Consider the following 20,004-nt stretch of genomic DNA (forward strand, 5'->3'; position numbering starts at 1 on the left):
CCAAACTGAGCTCCATTCATTATTTATTCATTCATTCATTCATTCATTCATTATTTTATTACTTGTGATATGGAAATAAACAGTTTTGGCATCAATAACCGTCTCATTTATGATTATGTATGATTCTAGATCTACCAAATGTAGAATTCTTGAATCTTGATTGCAGATGTGAAGCTTACAGTTGAGGGTGTAAGGCACATTTCATACACAAGGGCAACTCACTGTGCGTTAAACAAAAACAATATAACATTTTTGGAAACATTAACATTTTAAATGTTCTTTTGTTTAGGTTTAGTCAGGGAGGAGTTATTTGTTGTACTTTGATTTTGTTAAGTGACAGATAATATGCATTTGTTTTAGATTAGTTAGAGTTGGTTTGTTTATGATTGGCCTTTACCATCCTGAAGCTATTTGGTCCTCTTCTTTATCATTTGTAAATAAAATCATTTGCTATTTAATTGTTGTGTGGAAGTTGGGTATGTCACGCTTTGGCCTCTCTGTGCTAGACGAGGCGTAACATCAGGAAAAAACATGCTAAGAAGAGTGATAACAGTTGGTAAATCTCACAGAAGCTGGAGTACGTAAGTCTCTCCATGAGGATGATCTGATATGTGCTCAGTCACGTCACTGTTCCTCAGCTCCCATAATCCTCTCTGTTCCCACCACCGAGGCCAAAGTGACCACAGAGTAAAACACTCAGAGCTGGACTGTTTACTGTTTACACCTGACAAGAATAATGGTGTGTTTTTATGAGCCTGCACAGGTATGTTTCCTTTGCAAGAGTGAATATATGAATACATCTAACCAGTACATTTGTCATCATTAGGAGGGAATTTACATGAAATTGATTGTTTTCCTTCCTTCTGCTCTCCATCAGTATTTTATTGCAAAAATAATTTACACACACACACACACACACACACACACACACACACACACACACACACACACACACACACACACACACACACACACACACACACACACACACACACACACACACACACACACACACACACACACACACAACCCACTTTTTTAAAAGATGACAAACTGTCACCAGCAGGCTCACAGTGTTTGTGCACATAATGATTTTCAGACTATTGCACTTTCTGTAATAATACTAAACCATTAGTGTCACACTTGTCAGAACACAGTTAAAAAGGATTACAAATATAATCAAAGTAGGTGATTAAAATACAAAAAAAATCCTATTCGTATTTGAATTGTCTGTTTTTATTTGTAATGAAAAACAGTTTTTTAAAAAAGAGAGAAATTATACAATTAAAGGCTTTCAGGGGCTTTTATTTGGCTGTTTTATTTTCTGCCACCACAGAAACACAGAAAATCATTTATATTTACACAGTAGTTTTCCTTTTTGGTGAGTTTAAAGTGCTAACCTATTCAAATTGAATTGCATGTACATGAAGCACTATTGTCTGTCATTTACACCCATGAAATGACCTTTATTTAGCCAGGAAAGTCGCATTGAGATACAATATCTCTTCTTCCAGGGAGTCCTGCTCAAGCTATAGCAGCATAAATAGTTACAGACGACGAGACAATTTCGCACCAGAATATAAAAGTTAAAAGGAGGTAATTAAAGAAGAGTAAAAAAAGAGATATAATAAAGTAAAGCGCAGATGTATACAGGCCATACCAAAAAGATCCTTAATCTGAAGCCTTCAAAAAAGGTTATGCAAAAACATGTTTCTTTCATGATGGTCCATAAAAAGCCTTTAACTCGACACGGCACGGCTATGTTGCATTTCCACTAGAAATTCTACTTGATTTCTTGAAATAATGTGTGTCTCCTAAATTCTGCAGCATCAGGTATCGACTTTTACCAGATCAGGTCAGAGGTCAAATGGTAATGAACAGTTCTCCTTAGGTCCATAAGACTGCAATGACCTCTCACTAACGGCAGAGAAACTCACCTTGTTCATTTCAGTGCACGTGTCATAACAAACCTCCATCCCCTTTAAGCAGACAGACGTGACTAACTGTGTGCGTGAGAGTGGAGTGTGTGTTTTTTCCCCCTGTGCTCTGTATTCAGACGGCGCTGCCTCTGCTGCTTCTCCTCTCCTGATCTTCCAAATGGGACCTCGGACTCAGTGATGGGTTTGTGGCTTTTCGCAGGAGCGCCGTGCTGCTGTCAGAGAGGCTGGAAGGTTAATCACTGTGTGTTTGAAGTCAGCGCTGTGCCTCTTTGACTCTCTCCCTCTCTTCTCTCATTATTACACTCTATAGCTCCTTTGCTCTGTCTCTTTTACACAAACACACAGGTTTGTTTTTGCTGTTCTTGTCAGGAATCTGCATCGACTCCCATTTATATGGACGGCCTTTCCAAAAACCTTATCTGTAACCATAACCAGTTAATGCCTGACCCTAACCTTAACCTAGTCATTTATTATCACTTTGTCTTGAGCTTGGTTTTCTTTATTCTTTATGTTTCTTCTTCAATGAAGGTTTTTTTTTTTTTTTTTTTGCGTTTTGAAATGGATGTAGTTTTTTGTGGTTTTTAAAGATGAGGCCCAAGAAAAAAAGTTTGCAAAAATAACTTCATTTGAATTGTAGTGGATGGGAAACTTTGATTTGCTTTGAGTTCCATGTCCTCCAGTTTTTGAGGTGCAGAAAAATTTCCCAGAAAATGTCCTATTTCACGTTGTTGAAAACCTGTTCTTGCAGTACACATATATACAGCAGATAATAAAATCCCAGTCTTGCACAGTCATAGTGCACAGGTTTGGTATTTAAACATGTCCTTGTTGGTTGCCTCCCTAAAACAACAGAAATCACACCTATGGTTAATGGGAAAGTATGATGTGCTGTACAGGAAACTAAGGTGGATACATGTAGCAGAGAAAGGCCAGCGTAGAACCACAGAGCTCATGCTGGCTGCCATGTGCTACTATGGTGTATTAAATCTAAGAATGCCACGGGCTGTGTCACAATTCCGGGCAAGGATAGATTACTGAACAGGTCTACCGGGCCCAGGCCCAGGGGCCCACTGGCTCATAATCTGTCCCAGATTCTGCATCTGCAGCCTTTTCATGGCTGCACTAGGAAGCAGACTCTGCACTGAGACATGGACCTTTGTTTCAAACACATTAACTGTATCTCAATTCTCCTTCAGAGGAAGGGAATCAACATCAACACAGTGAAATATCGCAATATTTTGCGTGGAGTATCTTTACTTAGCAAATCATTTTAAAACTGATTTTTGTGGATTTGGATGAAACATTTTTGTTGAGGTTTCATTGTGGTTTTATATATCGTGATTATATCGCATCGTACCTTAAATATTGTGATTATATCACATTGTGGCTTAAATATCATGATATCGTATTGTGGCTTAAATATCCTGATAATATCGCATTGTGATTGAAATATATCGTGATGATATCGCATTGTGGCTTAAATATCGTGATAATATCATATCATGGCTTAAATATCATGATAATATTGTAAGGTGGCTTAAATATCGTGATAATATCGTATTGTGGCTTATATATCATGATAATATCGTATCATGGCTTAAATATCATGATAATATCGCACTGTGGTTTAAATATCGCGATGATATCACATTGTGGCTTAAATGTCATTATGATATCGTATTGTGGCTTAAATATCCTGATAATATCACATTGTGATTTAAATATCCTGATAATATCACTTTGTGGCTTAAATATCGTGATAATCTTGTATCATGGCTTAAATATTGTATCATGGCTTAAATACCATGATAATATCGCATTGTGACTTAAATATCGTGATAATATTGCATCATGGCTTAAATATCGTGATATATCTGGTGATCTACACCTTTGTATGTTACCAGTGTTGTTTAGCAACAGAATAGCAACTAATGTAACAACAAAAATCAAGTTTTAAGTCCATTTATTTATCTATCTTACTTTAAAATTTAGTTGAAGATTGGTAACACAGTTTTCTTGTTGTTGGCCGCCATTACGTTATCCTCTTTGGATCCTGAGATAATTTGGGCCTTGAAGCATCCACCCCAAGTGTTTCAGTAACACCTTTAAAACTACAAATAACTCGCGTCGCGTCAGCCTCTTTGCTGGAGGGTGACTAATTCAGGGACGGGAAAACCACTGACATCTCCGACTGGTTTCTATCAACCCAATATATTTGTACAGCTCCACCACAATTAGTTAAATTCTGTCAACAGTGAGAGACGATGAGTGAGGCGTGAGACGAGGCAGAGCTGAGGAAAATAACACTTTGTGCCCTGCTGTGTAGCCTTGTCTTGTGTCTGCTTAATTTAGTTTTTATTCTGTTCAGAGGCTCCAAAGCACCCATGCTATTATTAACACATTATGATTAAAATGAACAATGAGGGTTTATGTCTATCGGTTTGGTTAGTTTATGAGCAAATGCAAACTTCGAGGGTTTTCTTTAGAACTATTTTTGGTGATGATTGCATGAAGGTTGCAGTAGCTGTGTGCTAATGTTAAACCGCTCTCTCTCTCAGCTCAGTCCTGTTCTGACTCAGCTCCTTTGTCTTCTTGTAGTCGAGGGCGGTGGATCTGTCTCGGTACTTCAGTCATTTATTTGTTATTATCCATTTTCTATAAATTAGATACCATAGGATTTTTAAGGTATATCTTTTTTTGTTGTTGGAGATAATACAGATTTTATTATGTGAGCCCAACAGGATCTTATTGGATAATAGTCCACTCATATGTGCCATGCTATATTACCATTTTCCCTCTAAATGCAAATTTGTCATCATGTTCTGTTGATGAGGAGCTCAAACGAGTGATTGAGACCATTATCTTCACAGGAAAATGTTTACTTACTATATTAATCAAGTGAGAAGTAAGCATTATTTTCCTGTAGACTTCCACACAAGTTTTTTTTGCGACAAGCAGGACCGCCCCCTGGTGGCTATCATTTAATTTATATATATATATAATTGATCAAGAAAACCTTAAAAATATGTTTACCACTTGCCACTGTTGGACATCCGGGAAATTGAAATCTTTGTGTCTTTTCGTCAACAACTCACTTCCCATGATTTTACATCAATGGTACACAGAGTGGTTGATTCACTGTGTTATGTATGTATCCTTAATGTTTGAACTCCTTTGTGTTATTTTAACTAAAATAACACAAACTTATCAAAGTAGGCAGCAGAAGGAGAAGGAGCGGAAAATCAAACAAAAAAATCTCCACAGAGTAACCACCAAGATTAGAAGTATGACGATGCCTGTGGGGAAATCTTGGTATAGGAGGACGATATAATCATCGCCTTCATGCTCTCCTCCTGTGAACAACATGTTCATTTAACAGCCTCCACATAGCAACATCAGGCTTATGTGATTCTCCTTTGCCTTTTATAAAACGACTATTGGAGCGGATTGTGACCTTCAGCATGGCTCGATGATGACAGCTGTTATGGATGAATCATAGATGTGACATGGCCATTCATGTTTTCTATCCCCTATATCTGTCTCTGCACCCACACTGCAGACAACAGGAGGAAGACACAGGGAGGAACAACAGCAGACAGACAGACATACAGACATGGGTGTGGTGGAGTGGATGAGCAGGTTTATGAGGTTATGAGGTTCTGGAAGGAAGGCCGAGAGCAGAAGTCTGAGTGTTTGACACGACGTTATCATTGCAGAAGTCTGGGTATTTGTAGCAGTCCAGGTGATGAGGGACAATCAGAGTGACGAGCAGCAGGTGCGTGGGTAGTTTGACAGGCGCACGAAAGTGGGTCAGCCACGCCCCCCAACCTGAGCACTTACCACATGGAGACAGACAGGAACAATAAAGGAAAGTGGAAAGACACTACCTAACCTTTACTATAACCAATTCATGTTCTATACTATAACCACTTCAAAAGCCCTTTAAGGATGTGGGTCCTCCACAAGCTCAAAAGGTCCTCACAAAGATTGATTTGTGTGTTTTTTTTTGGACCTCCCAAAGATTATAAATACAATTACAAACACACATTTATATGTAAATATGCATTCCCGAGCCCCATAACCTAACCTTAACCATCAAATCTAAATGCCTAACCTTAACCCAAGTTCAATCCTAACACTTAACCCAAGCGTTAACCCTCAAAAAGACATTTTAAGGGGTGACAGAATATGAGGACCACTCAAAATATCCTCACTTTCCCAAAATGTCCTCACCCCATGGGTTTTTAGGTCCTCACAAAGATACCCATATAACAAAAACACACATGTTTGTGCAGCATACATAGTGAGGACACTCGTTGACCTAATGGAGCCACAAGCACCATAACCTAACCTTACCCTTAACCATTACAACTGAATGTATAAACCTTAAGCCTAAAATAGATCTAAACCCTCAAAAAGGCCTTTTAAGGACTGACAGAATGTGAAGACGAGCCAAATGTCCTCACTTTCCCAAAATGTCCTCATACCAATGGTTCAAAGTAGGTCCTCATAAAGATAGAAGGTAAATGCCAAACCATAATAATCCTTGCCCAAAACCCCATGGATATTACAAATGATTATTAACATTACCAATTTAATTGTTATTAGGAGTTGTCATAGTAACACACCTCACAAAAAATATACCGAGGGGAAGCTGGTGGAATGAGGGAGAATGAGGTTCGGCTGCAGAAGAAAAAGAAAAAAAAAAGAGAGAATAATTTGCTGCTGCATTCTGAGTCGATGGTTGCACACGTGCCAGGCTGGCATGCCGAGTCACCATGGCAACCACACAAACCGAATCAGGAGCAAAGTGCAATATACATGTGTCACAATCAATTTCCCCATCCCGATCCTGATTGCTGTGTTTGCTCACCCACAGCAGATTGCTTAGCATTTACTCACGTTTGGTGTTTTTCACTACATTCTTCACTCCCTTTCTTCCCTGAGTGCAATAATTACTTGTATACCGTGGATATATATATATATATATATACATATATATATATATATGTATATATATACATATATGTATATATGTACATCTTTAGTCATTTATCTTGTTTTCACACACATATTTAATACTGATTTTGTTCTATTACGTCGTGATGTTTGGCTGCTGTAACACTGCATATATTGTGGGACAAAATAAAAGACTATCTTATCTTATCTGTTCCACAAAGCTGTGCAGAAGCAGCCTTCATTAGCACTTCAACAGTGAGCAGCTTGTATAATATAATGTATGTATGTATTCTGCACGCAGAGCTTAATGAGCATGGTCAGAAAACAGAAGCCGGGATATTTATGCCGTTTGAAAACCCGGGGTTTGACACATAAAATAAAATAAAAAAAATAAACTTTGAGAGAGAGATCAAGTGGGGGATAAAGAGAGGATCAAACACTCAAAAGCATTTCTCATTAGAGCCATTTATTCAAGAGATGAAAGAGGGAGTCGCTGGAACTGTCAGTAATCCATTAGCAGTGTCATGATAATTTAGGTGACGCAGAGAGCGGCTTCAAAACAATAATCGTGTGCTTTTCATTCAAACCCAAATAAGGAGAAATGTGGAGTGACACTTGAGCTTTTGGAAATGCTTTCATCGTTTGCCTTTTCTGTGTCACGGCTACTCAACAAAGTCCCACTCTGACGAAAAAAAACCAAGGACCAATTTCATGAAAAGGCTTCCAGGATCTGGCCTAGAAGCTGTTTGCTGACAGATGTTTTTTTTAATTTTAATTCCTTGATTAAAAGCAGCAAAAGCTTATCTCACACAACAGGCGGCTCCAAAATCAGCCCAAACTAATCTGCTGTTAGCTCTCGGTGAATTAGTGACATGGAGAAATCTTCCCCGTCTCAATTACTTGGAATAAGTCAGCGCAGAGGCTGAGTGGGAGATTAATTTTCTGTGAGATGTTACTGAGCGACAGAAAGAGCTGCACGTTTCACTCAATGAGATGGACATGTAGAGCCTGTGTATATTTAGATTTATGGCAAATCAGCAGATCTTTTAGGTTTATGTTACGGCTGCACATCGTTTGTGTTGTTCATGTTATTATTCGGCCTCTACTCAGTCCTTGTAAACACAAAGGGTGCAACTAGTGCAATTAGTTATATGCAGCAGCCTTCATCTGAAAAAGGTCATGTCAAAAAGAATCTGCCAAAGTTTGCTTGGCTAGAATATTTAAAACTAGCCTGTAAATAAATCCATTTTCGGACTGTAATCCTCCTTAAAATAAGGCCAAAAACTAGGAGAAACTGGCCAAAATTTAAGAAAGTTGGAAACTTATAACAAGCAAAGAAATTGAAAAAACTTTACTTAAACTGAGCATAAGGATTTATACTTTAGAATTTCTTTATATTTGCTCGTACACTACTCCGTACTCCGTGATTTTACACAAACCAGAAGCAGGGGCAGTTGGGGTTTAAGGCAAACCATAGTTTTAGCTTGTTACTGGTAATTAAAGCTTAAAGTGAGCTGTAATAGATTATCCTTTTTTGGGCAATTTGCAAGACACAATTCCTACTTTAATTTGTTCAAAATCACTAGTTGCTTTTGCTGTTGCCTTTCTTGGCAACATCGGCTTAAAAAAGTTACACGGCAGAGTCTTAGTTTCTCTATGTGCAGCATGATCAAAACGCTTTAACACATTTACGACAGTCATGTTTGTGTGTTGTGTAGTCAGTTTACAATTCAAACTTTTCTTCTTTGGAAACCTTAGAATTATCCTTTTATATTTACTGAAGGAAAGGGTCTTGCTTTACTGATGGATACGACACGATTAAAGACGAACGGTCGATAATGCTCAATGTGCAGATGCCAATGGGATCGATGCAACAATTATCCTCCAAAATACACTAGTTGCAGAATGGATGTGCTGTGCTCTGATCCGCACAGCTCTGCCAATTTACACTCCGCAAAAGTTCTGCAACCACTGTATTTTTGGGGTTACGCCAACGCTCAAGCTGAAAATGTTCAACTTTGTTGAAGAATTGCATTGACACGATGACCAATGAGATTCTGTCACATATTTGCCGGCGGCCGGAATGGATGTTGGATTTGGTGTGAACACAGCATTAAACGCTGGACCTTTCCAGGGCAAATGTAATGTCAATATATTCCAAAAAAAACTGAAGCTAATCTAACTTTGTCAATCAGCTAATCTTCAACTCATCTTCAAAATCTTATCTTCAATAGTTAAACTTGCTTTTAAATGCCGTGGTCCTTCTTCTGTACCATCAGGTGTGTTGATAAAGGTATCTGGACTTGCTGAAGAAGCCTCTTGGCTGAAGCATCTTCGAGAAGATTCAAGCAAGTTCGCTCGAGTATATCTTTACTCCTGAGGGTAGAATGAGCTAAACGGACATCTTTTACACACAGTATATCTTCTCTTTGCACCTTGTTGACTTGTTGTTGGCCCCTACACGGTTTGTGCCCCCTGAATGATGACAGTGAAGGAACGAGCTCAGCTCATTTCAGTCACAGGTCCCTTTTGAGCTGGAGATTTCTGTCCCTGATGTGCTGCAGGAGGATCTTCCCTCTTTGCTCCACCATACGGACGAGAGGCCTGAGGCCGCTGACTCCGCCTTGGCTTTCCCAGAATTCCCTGTCTGCGTACAGGGAGCGTAGGAGAAGACTCTCGAGACAGCCGGACTGAAGCACTGACACGGCTTTCTCCGGAAACCTGAGAGGATAAAACGTATGATGCGATGATGAAGAAGCACGGGGTTCTACTTCTTCAAGAACATCTATCTATAAAGCAAGTTGTGTCTGTGTGTCTGTGTGTCTGTCTGTGACAGGCATATCACGCTGACCGTTAGTCAGATCGCCCTAAGACTTTGGATATGGGTTGAGTATGCCCCGATGGTGTGCATCCTTGATTTTCAAATATTTTGGAGGAATTTTAATTTTCACTGATGTATCACGCTACACCAAGCAGGCAGCGGCTCATCAGCATCAGCTGTGCTGTCTGGAGCAGGGAGGTGGGAGTGAAGAGGCTGTCCTCACGGTGGGTGAGACATTTTCACACGGTTCACCGCAGAACATGGTGTCATACTGAAACGAAGAGGTGTTCATTCACCAATACGCATGCACATATTTATTTTGCATTAGCATGCTACTACTTTTGCAGCTAACTTGGCGAACCTGTTTCCAAAGGTAAGCTAGCCAGACTATACAATTAGCATTAGTGTAGGGGTAACATAATACAAACCTTGCACAACCTCATTAGGCACAATGCAAATGTTTTAATTTTTGATTAGCATTAGCGTAGCTAGCTGTTTTGTGACTGTCAGCCATGCCAGTGTTTGTATTATGTTAGCCTTTACGTTCCTTATCATGCATTACCATAACTGAAAAATCTTCTTCAGGAATACATACTTCCTATGGGAACTGCACTAGTCTTAGAAAAATAAATCTACTTAGTTGACTTCTGTCTATACATGCTCAGACTAATTCCTTTTATTTATTTGTAGTATGTTTATTCAGATTTTGTACAGATGATTCAAAGAAGATATTCCAACATTCATTCAACCCTTAAGTGGAAGTTGTCCAGTTTGCAACTTGACATTATCAGGCTCAGGCTTTTTTTACTCAAAAATCACTAGGTTTACAAAATAAAAACAGTAAACTTTTGCAAATTTACTGACCTGGAGTTTAATAATCCTGAGTGCCAAAGTAGACCATAAATTATCTGTGGTGATTTAAAAGCTCTACACCATTTACATTTCCTTATATGTGTGTTTCTGCTAAAAAAAAAAGCACTTCATACTCACTCATTGATGCCTTCAACCAGTCTGAAGTTGAGGTTGTCCGCAGACTGCTGTGGTCTGCCGGAGTTATCTATGAACACCAGTCTGGAGGGATCAGCCTTCCTCACCTAAACACACGCACACACACACACACACACACACACACACACACACACACACATATAAACATAATCTGAAAACTTCATCTGGAAAAAAAGCTCTGCCTCATTAGAACCATGTGTTGTTTTTACTTAATTCTCCATTTAAAAGTACAACAGACCTTTGTTCTATATTACTATTATAATATTACAATGAAGAGAACATTTGAAAAAGAAAATCTTAACATTAAAAACATGAAGCACACATGTACACATATATAGGTTTTTAGGTAAAATAACATAATTTGCTATTTATGCAGAAAACATTTGGACATGTTACCATTATGGCTGTTTTGATATTCATTCATCAGTGAGTGCGTTTACATGCACACTAAAAAAACGATTACTGGCAATGATCGGGTAACTGGAATAAACTGTTTAAGGTGTATACATGTCTCTAAAAAATCTGATTATTGACAGAAACCTAGGTGTGTTGAACAGTTTTTTCAAAAACCAATAACGGCAAAAAAAACCATAATGAATATTGGTTAAACCATTTACATAAGCACTTGAATAACCAGATAACTACAAAAACCCTGATAATAATAATTTTTTTAGTGTGCATGTAAACGCACTCAGTAGTAATATAATCGTTAACAATTTAACAGTAATGGAAAACAGTGACGTTGAAAGCTGTAAGAACTTGTTTTAAAGCCTTAAATGTATTAATTGTTTTCACTGATTAGTAATCTTGTCTTTTGGATTTCTTTTTAGTATTCTTAGTGCAAATAACAAACACCCTAAATGCCTTATAGTTTTCAGATGAAAAAGGAAAATAAAAGAAGTAGGGAAGAAGAAGTGTTGACATGATAAGTCATAAGTACCAGGATGTGAACCAGCAGCAGCTGTTTGCTGTTGCGACACTTGGTGTGCAGCAGATTCTCCACACACATTTCTGTCGGATCAGGTGTGAAACCGCAGCAGTATCTGTCCAGCCGGTCGTTTACCTGCAGCAACAACACACAAACAAACAAACAACACACAGTGTCATGAGCTCTGCTGTGAGGTAAACAAGCCATTTGATACGAATGAAGATACTGACACAAGGACAGAGACTCCTACACGCAACCTTCTTCTCAAAGGAGATGAATTATTTTTCATTTATATTTAACTTTGTCCAAAAAAGACATTACCATTTCACACCAATCAAGGTTTAAGAAAAAAAAGGCCTCCAATTACCACCAGAGGAAGCATGTACCACACTTTAACATGTAAATCATGACGTGTGTGTCAGTGGACAGGCTTATCAATTCTGACATGATACAACAAGTTTTATTTGATTTAATAAAGTGCATGAAAATGCTGTTTTACCACTGATGTACATGTCTACTTTTGTTCTAATAAAAGTAGTTGCGTCAGTTTTGCAATGAGCAAGGAGATTTTTGCACCTGGATTGAATACCAAAGTAGACCATAAATTACAAATAATATTACGTAGATAAACCTTCCTCGTGTTTTCTCCAGTCTTACGACACATAGGCAAACAAATGATAGACATTCTCTCATTTTGAAAAGACATTTTCATTTAGAGGTCCTTCATAATTCATCATACGTGACTCTTTCTCAATTTCCTCCGCGTTCAGGTGTTTCACATGACCTCATTCACCCCGTTTTCTGACATATTCTGTACAGAGGCTGCTATTTTACGCTCCATATCCTCCAGATGCCTGAGGCATCATTTTAAATCGGAGAAGAGAATCACAGATGCGAGGGTAGGTGAATTACCCAAAGATCTTTTTATACTTTCAAATTACTGATAACAGACCGTCGAGCTCCTCCATACACTTATCAAGTGTAAATGCAGAAATCTATATTCAGAGTTGTATATTCCTGGAAGCATGAGTTTTCCTTTCAATCTAACTAGATTTAGACATGCCCATTTGCTCAGATTTGACAATCGGGGGATTATGTGCTGCCAGAAAGAAATCAGTGGTGAGGGCATGACGATTGCATTCAAAATCGATTCTCATCTCAAAACCAATTACCAACTTAATAAATATAAAATAAGTGGCGAATAGCAAGGCTGGTGGAGTATAATGGAAAGTTCCCTGGCTGCCTGGGTCTATAAAAGCATAACTAGGGGAAAGGTTCAGACAAGCCTGAGCTGGTCTCCTCACTGGAGAATGATTGCCTCAAGAAGAGGGTGGACATTGATATGACACAGCCACGTTTCAGAAGGACAAAATAAATCAATAGTACAATCAGATTTCAAGTTTTACCAATACAGCTCTGTGCTTTGTGAGTGAAAGTAGTTCAGACTTCCTATTCTGGGATATTTCAAAGAATGTGTTCAGATTACCCGCCTGAAGTCTCATGAACTCATATGTTTTGCACTGATATGACTCAGATCAGATATTTTTTTATTGACACAGTAATTCAATCTGATTTCAAAATCAGACTTGTGTCGCTTCAATATGTGCTCCTAAATTTACACACATAAAATACACGTACATATACATATACATACATACGTGTAAACCATGCTTTGAGACAGCCAATCACAAGCACTGCTTATTGGCTCACTGACACTGAGGGGATTAACTCCCTTGGCACTGGAACTTGATATGGACTGCAGACACATTTTCGATATTTGGTGATACAGCGGAAGTTCGATACCCAGTCGATAAACACAAAATCATTAAAGACTGAAAGCCAGCCCTACAGCACGTACAGAAAAATCATAGAACCCAGTGCACATGCTGGGTAAACAGTAGAAAATAAAACAGTTATAAGACACCAGAGACTGAGAGCAGGGAGGATATAAACAGAAACGATGGTGGAGGAGAGAGTACGTGTGCTAATGAGGGGGAAAGAAAGTTTGAGCATAACTGACAGTTGACCTCATCATCGCCAACATCTGATCATTACACATATGTAGATTCTGGAGTTAATACTTATTCTGCGTACGAGAAACGCATTAACATTTGAATAATGTTTCATTTCTGTTTTTTTTTTCTGTTTGTTTGTCCACATGTGGCTGACTCTGAACTTACGATATGAGTTTAATTAATGTATTATTCATTAGTTTAAGCTGATGAATAATAGCTGAGCTTGTTTGTCTGTATGCATGTTGTATTCTTCAGTAAAAAGTGTGGCTCAAAGTTTTATATATATATATATATGTACATATATACTGTATAGGTAGCTGTAACTCAAGCCAGACCAGTTGTCCATATATCTTCAGTGAATGAATGAAACTCCACTCACACACACCATTTACAGTTTGTTGCACTTTAATATGGTGTCGACTCGGACCACAGCAGTCCTTCCCTGAGGCCTGCTGGTGTTCAGTGGCAGTGTAAGTCAATATTAGCTCAGTCTCCACAAAACTGCTATCCAGTGAGTATGTGTGTGTGTGTAGGGGGGGGGTCAAATCTTTTTTTATAAAGGTTCCACCTGGTACCCTTTTGGAGCGTTCCACCAAGAACCATTGAAAAATCCTTTCTTCAGGAAAGGGTTTTTCAAAAGCAAATTGTTCCAGGTAGAACCTCAGCCCTTGTAGAAGGACCCTTTTGGAATCCTTATTTCTAAGAGTGTAAAGTAAAGACACATCACAGATATAAAGCCACCCAAATATAATTAATCTGGATCCAGAAAAAAAATTTGACCCATAAAATGAAGATAACGTGTTTACTTAAAGGTGAAGTAAGTAGTTTATAGTGCCATCTAGAGGAGAGGCTGAAATTTACAACAAAGACCTGCTGCTCTGCTCACCCCCTCCCTTCCCTGAGTGCTACGTTATCCTCAACTGGTCAAATGTCGTCCTCGTCGTCTTTCTCCGTGTCAGCAGATGAGGTTCGTGAGGTGAGGGAGAGGGCGAGCTACCGCGTCCGTAGCAGACGAAGCGGAGAGAGTGGAGGCGGGACTTCCGCTACAAGTAAAGAGACGCTTGTTTTGTTCTCTCGCGTTTGTCCTTACAGGCTCCGGTAGAAACATGGCGTCTCGCTGCTAACAGTGGCTATGCAACCGCGGCCCGCGACCATGTTATTTTACATGACTTTTTGAAACACTACGAAAATGAAACAAAAACTATTATACAGCGACTAGACAATGCAGGAGCACATAATATGTATAAAAAAGTGGATTTTGGGTTATATAAACACATAAATACTACACAGTGTCCCTTTAAAAGAGCTATAGTTTGTTGCATTTATTAAACATTTATTAACACAGACCAATTTGTGTCCTTACAATATTTGCGCAAACATTGATGAAGTAAAAAGTAACCTACTTATCAATAAAACAATGTCTTTTATTATGTAGTCCAGTTCGAATGACTATTTCCTCACAAGTTTGTCAGGTTCGGGGAGGTTGTTAAATATTGTATTTGACATAGACATAGGATGTGATGCATAATTTTAGTAGCCCATATATTAAAACACTTTTTTATTCCTCGGCTTCATCTCTAAACTTTGAAATATATTACTTTTCTTTTCAAAGCTAGAGGGAGCCACTGCAGAGTGTCTGAAGAGAGCCACAGTGCCAAAACCCTTACCTGAACTAAATTGTAACCCTTAAGCTTAAAAAAGTGGTGGTTCCCAGACAAAATGTCCCCACAAGGTAAAATGTCCTCACATTCAAGGTACCATTTACATACACACACATATTTTGTGCAACATTCGTAGTGAGGTCCCTTGTGGAAATAATGCATTCTCTCATCTCTTACCCTAACCTTAACCAGGTCTTAACCCTGAAAAAGCCCTTTAAAGATGAGAAGACCAGACTTAGTTTCTGCCTTATTAGGACCCGGTTTTGGTCTCCCTGAGTTCTACTGGTCCTGAAAAGTATAGTATTGCACATTAAAATACATTAAATCACAGTATTTTGAATGCATTTTATGGACTTGATTTTTATTATTGTGGTGGTGTGAGACAATTTTCGGTGCAGACACACAATAAAGTATGTTCTTATCTTAGTATTTATGCCAGAAAAGACACACACACACACACTTGCATGTACACACAGAGAGAGTACAAAAACACCTGAAGGCAGATCTTATCTAGGTTGTGTCTGTTTGCTCTTCAGTGTGTAAATCTCTCACTTTAACGACAGAGTGTAAATCACATGATTCTCAACACTGACAGGTTGCTGTCACATCGATGATGGATTAAGCTTCACAAGCTGAAAAATGGAAGCACAATCAAAACAAACTTACACTGCAGGTCAACATTCTGGATAGATTTCTAGCTTCATGACTTATGACAAAACTGGATAAATGTTGCTAAATCAGTGTATTTTTGACTGGTATACATGGTTACAGTCAGCCGTGTATAAAAAAAAGTATCTTACAAGAATATTACTTTGGTAGAAGTTGAAGTCACTTTTTAAAATAATATTACTAAAGTAAAAGTATATGACATTTACCATACTTAAGTATCATAAGTAATTTTCTCATATTTAATATACTATATCAGGGGTTCTCAAAGTTTGTGTGATACCTGAGGGCCAATTTAGGAACCCAACATTGGACTGAGAGCTGCCAAAGAAAAAAAAAAAGAAAAAAACCCAGAAGGAAATCCCATTTGTAATAATTTTATGACCAGATTGCAGTTCTACAGTTTACACTTATTGGTCTGTATCCAGTAATGTCCAATAAACTTTTAACAAACTTAGTAGCTCCAGGATTAAAACTATCAACTGTAATTCATTGCAGGCCGACAGAAAAGTTTCTGCAGGCTGCCATTGGCTCGCGGGCCACACTTTGAGAACCAATGTACTATATACTAAAAAAGTGAGGAGTAAAGATTGGGCCATGGTGGCTCAGTGGTAGGAGTTGTCCTTCAACTGGAAAGCTGTGGGCTCAATTCCTGGCTATGCTAGTCTATATCCTTGAGCAAGACACTTGAAAAACTGGCAAAACTGTAGTGTAAAGCAGATCATCAAGACTAGAAGCGTTATATATATATATATATATATATATATATACATATATATATATATATATATATACATACATGTTGTACTAGATCCTGTAATTTATCAAATGCAGAAGAACAGGAAAAGCCAAACCTCTCAGCCCCTCAAAAAAATCAGTATCACATATCAGTCATTGACTGCACTGATCACATAAAAAACAACAACATATAATTGGACAATCTATCGTTTCCTCAGTCCAGCTTCATTTTTCTGTATTTTTTGGCAGTAAGTACTGCGCTGGCCTTCGTCTCTCATGAGTCACGCGATAAATTTAGGTTGTAAAAATCCAGTCTGTCTCTCATCCTTGACACCGTACTCATTCATTCTCCCTTCACGGGAGTTCACAGACACAAAATTTCTCTTCCATTTGTTTTCATCCTGACAACTGCATGAGAGAAAGTGTCAATGACGATGACCCAGAGGAGGATAAGTCAACACGAGTCTGAGCGCTGTTTATATGAAGTCTGCTCTATGGTGTGTTCGTGGCATTTTCTCTGATATTTGGTTGTACATAATATGTAATAACTCTTTAACATCCACATTGAAATATTGTGTTGCAGTGACATCTCACACTGTTCATGCTGTGCAATAAGTCCATGTTGTAAATATCCATGTTAAACACTGTTTATACTGTTTAATTATCCAATCTGGTGTTTATAATGCACATTTTACTACTTAATAACGTTGTTCTTGACACACTTGGTGGGATCAGTAAAGGAGTATCTTATCGTATTGTATCTTTGCTATACAGATACACAATGACGAGCCTCCACAGATTCTCCTACTGCGTGAGAAAGAGGTGGCAGACACGTCCAGAGATCAGTTTGTGTCTCACGGTCTTTGTTCGGTCCAATCTTGAGTGGATGAGCTTCATGATGGCACTTTTAACTGAGATAAACACAGACATTTTGTGCCGACTGGAGCATCCAGACCAGTTTTGCATTCATCAAAGACGACTTCTTCCTCTGCTTCAAAAAGCAAAGAGGAGTCCATACAATAGCATGACTTCACATGCTGCTAATGTCAGTGTTGTTGTTGTTGTTGATGATGATGATGATATAGCGACACACAGGATGTGAAGCTGTAGTCTGGAAATATTTTCAGAGGAAGAGGGGGAGGTGACAGTGATAATCAGATCTTGATGTGGACACCAGAAACGCATGTTATTACCATGTATAAATGCGCTGTTTGATCACAGAAAATGCCTTCAAATGCCAGGTGTACAGGGGGCCGTATTGTCCAGAAGGAGCCAGGAAGGTGACACCTCTGAACCTCCAGTGGCAAAACATCAATATGTTCAGATATAGGTGATTGATTTCCACTTGGCTTAGACTAAAACGCAAAATCTCTGGAGTTTTTATACTTCTCAGATCAGGAGGTAGATGTTTTTTTGTCTCTATGTGTCTATATATATATATATATATATATATATATATATATATATATATATGTATATATATATATATATATATATATATATATATATATATATATATATATATATATACAAACATACACATTGTTCATGTGTGACTAAACCCCCTGTTCTGAAGCCAAGTCCTAATTTCAAAAAAATAGGAATTGGCCAGTCCACTTCTTGACAACAATGCCAAGAAGTGGACTGAGAGTTGAGTGAGGCAGAGTGGGCAGCCGTGCAGGGAAGTGTGGTCTGGTGGTGAAATCTGACACCAAGTAGCGGCTGTGTGAGGTGTTCAGTGAGACAAACCTCCCCATCGCTCTCACGCTGGAGAGGAGAGAGGTGACGAAGTGACTCTCCAAACCTGAAATCAAATGTTTTCCTTCGTCCTCGGCTCCTGTGACAGTGTGTGTTGCTAAAAAGGAGTGAGTGTGTGTGTGTGTGCTTTGGTGTTTCATTGTCTCCTATTAGAGCGCAGGAGGTGGTAAAGGAGAAGGTAGGAACAAGTGTTAAAAGGCACACTCACTGGCTCTGAGCAGATCAATAGCAGGCTATTAGAGCTTGGCCCTGTTACAGCGATTGACTTGAAGCAGTGAAGGGCTTATATTCAGCCCCACTTGGAGTGTATATGCGTATGACACATTTCATCTCCACGTGCAGACAAAGCCAGGCTGCGAGCTGCAGCATTTAAGACTCTTTCACACTTAAATTCAAGGATATTTTTGAAAAGAACTGGCAAGGTGACTGACACCATTCATACATCTGTGTGAACTGTGACACCACGAATGTGCTGGAAACAAAACGAGGCAGGGGCTAAAAGAAAAAAAAACAACAACGCTAACACAATGGAGCTCGGTGACAAGGAGGTGCAAAAAAGCAGTAAGATAATAATGTCAAGGTTTGTGTGAGAATAGACTGAGGATTGGATTGAGGATTGAAGAACCCTGCCCTAAGGGAAGGGTCCCAAAACTGGAAAGGTTGGGGAACCTTATTGAAGTAGAGCCAGGTCCTGAGCCAGGTCTGCTCTATTTTTCACTCCTCTTACATGTCATTCTTATAAAATAACTAGATTAAATATTATTTTGCATTGGCATCTGTGCCTGATAAAGATATCACTACACAAGTTGTGAAACCGTTGCCTGCAGCTTCCCATCATTTGTCTATGCTTGTGTTGAGCACGTTTTATGGCAGAATCATAGTGAGTCATGCGGGAAATTGTTCTCTCTTTTTGCTTTTCCCCAACTGTCTTTGGTTTCCCAGGACACAGCAACTGTCAACCATCTTCACTTTTTATGAAAACAGCGTTGCCTGGTATATGTACATCTATAGATTTTAATAAAGGGTTGTTTTTGTACTTTTCCCAATGGAATTGCAAAAAATAAAAATAAAAATAAAAAATAGATTCACTGCCATAAATGAAGCAGTCGACCAAGAATTGAGCATTATAACCCTGGTCTGGCATTTAAAACTGGGTTGAAATTGGTTTTTGGACGAGTAGGAATGAGGTATAAGTAGAGTACTTAAAAACAGGAGAAGAAATATGATAATAGTAGTCGTGCTGAAAGTACTGAGCCCAGAATATAAAAATGTATGGCAGCAATAATGCCTTAATGTGTCTCTGTGATGTCAAAGAAACACGTCAGGCTCAGTGTTGATGAGCAGAGAGAAAGCAGCTGTGCACTCGCAGCAGTCACACTGAAAACACTCAAGGCCGGAGAGAAAGCAGTTGAGAACATATGGTAAACAGCTACTTCACCAGATCACAGACGTCGCACACTGTAAAGCTCTTCGTTTTTTTACATGGACCGCTCCGAGCCTGCAGCTAATT

Source organism: Microchirus variegatus, assembly GCF_963457635.1.
Source record: "Microchirus variegatus genome assembly, chromosome: 1".
In the NCBI taxonomy this organism is placed as follows: Eukaryota; Metazoa; Chordata; class Actinopteri; order Pleuronectiformes; family Soleidae; genus Microchirus; species Microchirus variegatus.